Here is an 8,526-nt window from a genome sequence, read left to right as displayed (position 1 = left end):
TAAATTCTGATCGTAAAAATAATAGTGATGATAATATTATTCTGCTTGATTTCAAATCAGCATTAACACTTAGTCTCGATAATAACTGGAAGTGCAGCCAGAGGTGAAACGATAGGTATAAATGGCGGATAAATGGCAAGCTGACCTTTGTTCACCAGTCTTGAAGTACAGGCGAATCGCGTGGCATTATCTGTAGCAGCGACTGCCAGCGCCACCCGAAGCCTGGCTAGATCGTCGGTGGTTTTAGAAAAAGAGTATCGGGAACAGACAGCCCGTCAATCCCATAGTTTGCTCGAAGTAAGTCTCGTGGAGTTTAATGGTGAAAACTTGCATAGGGTTGTAGCCAGCAGTATTATCACCGCTATCGTTATTATTTACTGTGTCTTTTAGGTTAACTTCTTACAAGTCAATGTGCAAAATTCAAAATCAGTAATAAAAACATGATCAGTTACAGTGTAACGAAATAACATTAAACAGCGCTGCTAAACAAAAGTTACCTTAAAACATACCAGGATATAGATTAAAAACTACAAACAAACCCTAAAACCAAGCCAAGATATAACAAAGCAAATGCTTTGTGTGTGTGTAATTATTATTAAGGATTTTCTTTTTTAAAAAAAAGATTATTTACTATGAATAATTAGTTCTTCAGTTTGCTTGTTTTCCTGTTCATGCCCAATATTTTCTCCCTTTTTTATCGGGTTCATTCAGGAGTCACCAATCTTTTTACACCCATTGGCACACCGGGATTTTTCAGTGAGTGCTGTGGGCACCAACCCCTCTGGTCATTTCTTTCCCCCCACCACCATGTGAGACACAAAAAGAACATGCACACCACACACTTCACTTTTCAAAGGATTGAATAAAAGGCAGATCTAGCAGAATTAATCTGAGCACATGGAGCTGAAAGAAAAAGAAGTGACTCTTCCAACTTTTTTCTTCAACTCTGTTCTTTTTGAGGAAGAAAAACGTGACTATCCTTTAAGAGTGATTAGATGGGGCGGTTCAGAGGCTTCATGGGCAATAGGGAAGACCTCAGCAGTGGTGGACTTTGGGCTCTTAAATTTCAGTGTCGCCCTGTGTGATGCTAAAATTTGGTGTCCCCTGCCTCTTGCATTCTGTTTTACAGCATTGTTGTGCTGCTTGGCAGCACTGTGCCCAGTGCAGCAGCACTGGTTGTGCTACCCTAAAACCGCCTCTGACCTCAGTACAGTATCTTGAAACCCACACTTGCTATGTTGGCAACCCCCTATATCTGATAGCAAGCATATGTGCAGGACACTGGTTTTCTTAACATTTGTATAGGGCCTTAGAAAATTTGGCATTTTATAACTAATGATCTGTATTTTCTGAAGTAACCCAGCTGTCAGTCTGCGTTAAGAACATTGATAAGTGATAGCCTGAATTTGGCAAGCATGTAAGAAAGGATGTAAAATGTTTGGTTTACCTTCAATGAAACTTCAGGTTTCTGTCAGTCTCTGTCTTTGAAAAAGAGCTTCCAGTGGCTCCTTTTGAATACCACAGGGCTAGGGACCCTTTGACCCTCCAGACGTTTTTGGACTCCAACTCCCATCAGCCCCAGCCTGGATAGCCAATGATCAGATGACAGGAGTTGTAGTCCAACAGCTTCAGGAGGTTCATTACCTCTAGAAAATTATCAAAGTTCAGACTTAAGGCTGCTGGCAAGAAGGGCTCTCCACTGCCCACTCTTCTTCTGGTGCCTTAAACAGCCAGTAGGCAAGTAGAATTTCAACAGGGATAGCTTTTTTTCCAGCATGGAGAGGCTGTGCTATGGGGAAAACTTTATCTGCTAAAATCTGTCTGCCATGTAGTTGCTAATGCACAGGAGCCTTGCCAAGGGGGGAAATGTAAGAACTCTAATTATTATTATTTTAATTATCACCTATTGTTTGATTAATGTGTACTTCATTCATTAGCATTTTCAAATAACCTGCAATTATGCTTTACAATTCTTGTTATCTTGCATCCTCTTCCAGTGAAATCGATTTACTGGCTGGGTCATAAGACCAAATTCCAGAACAGTAACCGTCATATCCTTGTTATGATCAAAGCAACAGATAAAGCTAAGATACAGTGAGTGATTTCTTCAACCACTACTCCCCTTTCTTTCCAGTCTAAATCCAAATCATTCTGAAACACTCACTCCCCCTAACAACCTTGAGTAGAACTTAAGATGTTTCCCATTCAAGCCTTGACCTCTCTAAAACAAAGTGTTGTATACGATTCTAGTCCTCAGAGCAGACCCATTGAAGTTAATGGGCATGACTAAATTAGATTCAGTCATTTTAGTGGATTTACACTGAGTTGAACTTAGTTGGATACAACCCTAAAACTGAATAAATTATTGCCTCTATCACACTTTATTTAATTTATCCGCTACATGAAATAATGGCATTTCATCTAAGACATGGTAGGGATGGAATGAGGGATTGGAAGGGAAATGGAAAGCAAGTAAATTCAGATATTAATTCTTCGTAATGTTCAGGGCTTGCATTACAATTCAAGCAATTTTAATTGATTTATCATAGCAGTTTCCATTGGTTGATAAAATGGGGAGACAAAGACCAAACAGTACATATTCCAATTGTTCTATGCTAGTTAAACTTTAAAGAAAAAAATATGTATGTGAAGTTAAACATGAAGTTGAGGTTAGCTTTTCATTTTCATCATTATTAATTGTGTCACAGACAGGAAGTTCAAGGAGCTGAAGTTACAGCGGCGCATTTAAAGTAACTGTGTATAAGCAAAATTGTACGCAAAAATATTATATTAGGACAAATTCACACTAAAACGCAGGTGAATGTTCACAAGGGCTTTTTAAAAAAACAAACAACCCTGCAGATTAATGTGGAGAATTGAATTTAGAAATCAAAAGAAACTGAAATAGACAGATTTACCCATCCTTACACAGAACCTTCTATATAAGGTGCACAAAGTGGTAACCTCAGTGGACAGAGAGATGATGTGGGGGAGGGAATATTTTTACACAGCCCATAGGTGTGTCCCATTATGATGAAGAGCACCAGTAAAAGTATAAGCCACTCAGAAGAGTAAAAGATCCAGTCCGAATGGGTGTGTGGCCTGCTGTCATGCAGCAATGAATTGGGAAAGCATCTCATAAGCACCTAGAGAAGAACAATTATTTTCCGTAGTGAGTCGGCCACTCCTAGATCCTATTAAACTTCAGCCTGATTATTTCAAATGTGGGTGATCGTGTGTGTCACCAATATGAGCAGTGAAATCAGTGATTTAAATGGAATAGAATGTGAGAGCCAGTTAGCATTTTAGATTAGGACTGGGGAGACCCAGGTTCAACTCACGAAGCTTGCTGGGTGGCATTGGGTCAGTAATTCACTTTTTCAACCTATGTACCACACCATGTTTTGAGCAGGCATTGAAAACAGTACAGTGGAACCTCGGTTTTTGAATGTAATCCATTCCGGAAGACCGTTTGACTTCCAAAACGTTTGAAAAGCCTCAGTACAATAGGGAAACTCACAACGGAAGCCATGTAGCATTTTTGGCTTCTGAAAATCTTTCAGAAACCGGAGCAGTTACTTCCAGGTTTTCGGCGCTTGAAAGCCGAAACATACGACTACAGAGGAGTTCAACAACCGAGGTTCCACTGTACAATGAAGGTGCCTGAACAACATTAACAGGCAGTAAGTTCCAGAGAACAGGTGCTAGGGTTGCCATATTTCAAAAAGTAATGTTCCTGACACACACAAAGTGCATTGCCATACATCTGGCTTGCCATAATTCCTCCCTGGCGCCATTTTAGGCAAGCCTAACAGGTGCTGCCCCACTATGAACGTTCCAAGTGCGACAACAGGGATCATTCAGTGTTGAGCATAAGGGTTAATTATGTTAATGTTAAAATCCACTAGCCAAGGCCAGGGGATGGCTGGTGTTGCTTAGAGACCAAAGAGACATGGTCTCTGCCAAGGTAACACATGCTCCAATTGGATGTGTAGTTCTGATGCAATTTCCCCCGTATGTTTAAGCTAAACGGCTCACTGAACTAAGAAAGATAAAATCTTTCGGTTCCTTTCTCTTAATATTTTACAGTACTTTTGCTGTTTCCTCAGTAAAGTGTTTGTGTAGCCCTTGGAATCTAACCCATCACATAAGATGTGATTCCCCTTTGCTTGTGGGGTGGGGCTCCTGCACACCATTTACTGCTCTGCCAATTGCTTCATATGAAACGTCTCAGAGACATTTAACAATAAAATAAAAAAAATCAGCAATAGCAACCCATATGAAACACTTCCTTGTATACAAATAATTAAAACCATTTACGGTAATATATAATATACATATATATAAAATACAATTACAGCAATTTCATAGATAAAAGCACAATTAAAACAATTTGGTGTATAAGAACCATTTCAAATCCAATACAGATACAGACTTGAGCTGGCCTTGAGCATGAGAGTTTGGTGACAAACGTAATTAAAGCAACATCACTGCCACACAGACAGTGTGGTTTCTGTCCTTCTGGAGCTGTTTTAATAGATGCAATCTGTTTTGTAGCTGGAGCTCATAGAGGTGTCGTCAGCCCATTGGGTGATGGAAGGGGCAGGTTTGTCCTCGCAGTTTTGCAAGATGAGTTGCTTGGCAGCTGGGACTGCTTGGGGAAGTATTTACTCGAGGGTTACGTCCTATAAAACTGGCACATACCCCACCAGCAGAGTGAAGGAAACCTCAAGCACCAAATTATATACAGGTCAAAACTACACCAGAAGGCTGCCGTTGGTGAACACTCCCACATCATATACCCAAGGGTGCCAGATGGCTGTCTGCCAGTGTTGGCTCCAGGCTCTGGGGAATCCTTGAGCAAGGTGTTCTCAATAACCCTACCCTGCCTTTCTTCCTCATGACTGTTCAGGACAGGTCTAAGTTCAGGACAGGTCTCCACATTTTTACATCAGTCTAAAAAAATTTAAGTCCTCATGAAAATCCTGATTATTTTCACTAATATATGTATTTTTATGCACATTTTACCTTATCATGTGCATTTTTGTATCAGTTAGCTGGAGAACCGCGTTGCTAAATTCACAGAAGTGCACATTTCACAGAAGTGCACATTTCAAAGATGGCTGTGTTTTGATCCCCATATTGTTTCAGAAAGTGTGAATTAGTTAGCTTTACCTTCAAATGCAAACTTAATCAAATCTCTCTCCTCCCTACTTCTGAGACAGCCACCATTGCTGCCCTCTGCTTTTGGGGGTCTCTCATTTGCCCACTTTCCTCACTCTGATGGTCTTATTGGTGATTCTGGCCTCCTTCCCTCCAAATCCTGACAATTCCAGACCTTCCGCATCCTCCCATCCTCTTGCTTTTCTATCTTTGGAGTTCATTCTTTGGAACCTTGTAGATGGGTTCTTAGTATTATAAACAGATCATTCAGATTTCAATACAGTGGTACCTCAGGTTAAGTACTTACTGTAATTCGTTCCGGAGGTCCGTTCTTAACCTGAAACTGTTCTTAACCTGAAGCACCACTTTTGCTAATGGGGCCTCCTGCTGCTGCCGCGCCGCCGGAGCACGATTTCTGTTCTCATCCTGAAGCAGAGTTCTTAACCCGAGGTAATATTTCTGCGTTAGCGGAGTCTGTAACCTGAAGCATATGTAACCTGAAGCGTATGTAACCCAAGGTACCACTGTAAAGCAATTTTAGTGCTAAAACTGAAACGATTCGCCTTCATGTCTCTTCTCTCGCTCTCATCCTTCCACCTATGCATCTCTCTTCTTCAGTCTGGACTTAAGACTAGAAAAATGAGAAACAGGAATAAGCCAAGAAACTGAAATGGATCGATTCCTCCATCCCTAATCCTCAGACACTTTGCTCCCACCTTTTACTTTTCAAAGGCATCCGACTCCTTCTTTGCCACATATGTTTGGAGCAGCCTTCCAGAACACCTGTGTGATGACACCTCTCTCTTACTTCATTTAAAGCCCTACTTTGAACCCACGTTTCCCATCAAGCCTTTGGCACAACGCCTATTCTCCACACCCTATGTAACTAATCCTAATCAAGTGGAGCAGAAAAAATTGCATATTATTTCCCTTGCCTCCCATGTTGAATTTTAGAGATTGTAAGATCTTTAGACAGGCAACTAGCCTCTTGCATTCTGTGAAGCACTGCACGCTGTAAATACTATGGAATAACAACAACAACAACAACAACAATAGGGTATCAAATTGATGCATCTCATCAGAGCAAAGATTTCTTGCTGAACAGGACTTTGACCAGCAAAGCACTGGTGAAGAAATACAAAACTCCATCTGTGCGAGGAAAATAAGGTCACAGCCACACCATACATTTAAAGCTGTCTTATACCACTTGAGTGGGATGCAGGTGGCGCTGTGGGTTAAACCACAGAGCCTAGGACTTCCTGATCAGAAGGTAGGTGGTTCGAATCCCTGCGATGGGGTGAGCTCCCGTTGCTCGGTCCCTGCTCCTGCCAACCTAGCAGTTCAAAAGCACGTCAAAGTGCAAGTAGATAAATAGGTACTGCTCCGGCGGGAAGGTAAACGGCGTTTCCGTGTGCTGCTCTGATTCGCCAGAAGTGGCTTAGTCATGCTGGCCACATGACCCGGAAGCTGTACACCGGCTCCCTCAGCCAATAAAACGAGATGAGCCCACCCCACCCAACCCCACAACGCAACTCAACTCAACCCAACCCAACAACTCAACTCAACACAACCCACAACACAACCCACAACCCAACCCAACCCACAACCCAACCCAACAACTCAACCCAACCCACAACCCAACCCAACAACTCAACTCAACCCAACCCAGTCCAACCCAACCCAACACCCAACCACTCAGCCGCAACCCCAGAGGCGGTCACGACTGGACCTAATGGTCAGGGGTCCCTTTACCTTTACCTTTATACCACTTGAACAGCCATGGCTTCCCTCAAATTGTCTGTTTATTTGGTTGTAAGTTGCTAATAATAATACAACAACGGAACTGTAATTTGTTTATTGGGCTGGGCTGGGAATTGTAGCTCTGTGAGAAGTCTCCATTCAGCATCCTTAAACTACAGTTCCCAGGATTCTTTGCATGGGGGATGCCATGACTGTTAAAGTGATACGTGAGTTTTTTAAATGCATGACATGGATGTGAACATACAGGATTTTTTTTGGAAATTAGAGCTTGTTTGGTGACAGATATTTTCAGAGGGGGGAGTGTGTGGGGGTAGTAGTAAGAGTCCTTTCTGAAGAGGACACACAAAAGCAAAGGAAGCTGTGTTAGTCTATGGGGTGGGCAGGGGGAAAGAATCTAAAATTCACTCATGGTCAGGCAACAATTTAGGACTAGCCAAAGTGTCACAGAACAATGAGCTGCATTTTCCAGAAGACTTAATCTGGCTGGATGTTAAGCAAAGCAGGGCTGAGAGAGGAGGGGAAACAGTTTAATGAAAAACAGAGCAAGTAGAATGAGGGCTGAATTTCACACACCCCTCCACAAATGCTGCTGATCCAGTTTGCCTCCCTGTCTCACCGTGGCTGTTTTAAAAGCAGTTGAGAGGTGCAATCATGGATTTATTTTATTTTGCATTTATTTTGACTCTTGGATACTTCTCAACACCAGGGGGCAGGTGTGGCGGATTAGTCATCTATATGTGGATTTATTTAACAGGCTTTAGAAGCTTCTTTATTGTATAAACCTACAGGCAGTTTACATAAAATATACATTAAAATTATCAATAAAAGTCCAAAGTTAAAATGAAGCTAACCTAAAGAAATGAACAAAAATCAAAATATCAATAAAAACATGCATTATAAAATAAAACTGCATGTTAAAATACACGCTGACCTTACGTATCTGTGTAGACTTGCCTAAATAACAAAAAAAAAAAAGCAGTTAAAAAAGCCAGAACTTTTCCTATAAAGCAAGGCATAATCTCCTTGTGCCATGCTACCCATGCCTCAATACCAGAAGGCCATGAGAAATTAAAGCATTTTTAGAAGTGTGGGTTAAAGTCCTAGGCTTGTATATCCTCTAATTCAGGGGTCGGGACCATTTCCCAGCACAAATGGTTTCCTCATCGGAAGCCAGGGAGGAGGTGCATGCCAGTTGTGGGTGGGGCAAAATGTCTTGGATCAACTCAATTCTTTCATTTATTTGGGCTATTTATAGCCCACTTTTCAGCAGAGACTCTCAGAGTAGCATACAATAGGAGAATAATCACAATTTATAAGCAATAAAACATGGAAACAATAAAAACTGAAATAAAACAAGACACAGCTGAGCGATACAATAAGGTAAAACGGCAACATTTTAAACCCCAAACACGTAAAAGGCCTGGGAAAAGAAAAAAGGGTTTCAATGGCATCATCACTAACAAGAACCACCAAGGCTGGTTCTTGGGAGTTATTTCCAGAGTTAGTGGCTACGTAGACACCATACATTTAAAACACATTTTCACCAAAGAACCCTGGAAACAGTAGTTTACCCTTTACAGAGTTGCCATTCCCAGTGCCCTT

General features: G+C 41.4%; 1 long non-coding RNA gene across 12 annotated transcripts in view; it reads left to right on the top strand.

Annotated features, from left to right (window-relative positions):
* LOC309346161 overlaps positions 1 to 8,526 on the top strand; it is a 34,794-nt gene that overhangs the window by 4,408 nt on the left and 21,860 nt on the right. For 5 of the 12 annotated variants that reach the window (XR_014158402.1, XR_014158409.1, XR_014158410.1 and 2 more), the window contains exons 1-2: positions 4 to 297; positions 1,998 to 2,094. The exons of 1 other annotated variant lie outside the window; for it this stretch is intronic. This is a non-coding gene — a long non-coding RNA (uncharacterized lncRNA). Of the gene's footprint in view, positions 1 to 3; positions 298 to 679; positions 971 to 1,997; positions 2,095 to 8,526 lie in introns of those variants that run through there. 6 more of the 12 variants (XR_014158404.1, XR_014158407.1, XR_014158408.1 and 3 more) reach the window with 4 other exon arrangements.

Source organism: Podarcis erhardii (assembly GCF_964252035.2).
Source record: "Podarcis erhardii genome assembly, chromosome: 7".
Taxonomy (NCBI): Eukaryota; Metazoa; Chordata; class Lepidosauria; order Squamata; family Lacertidae; genus Podarcis; species Podarcis erhardii.
This window is presented reverse-complemented; position numbering and strand designations above follow the sequence as displayed.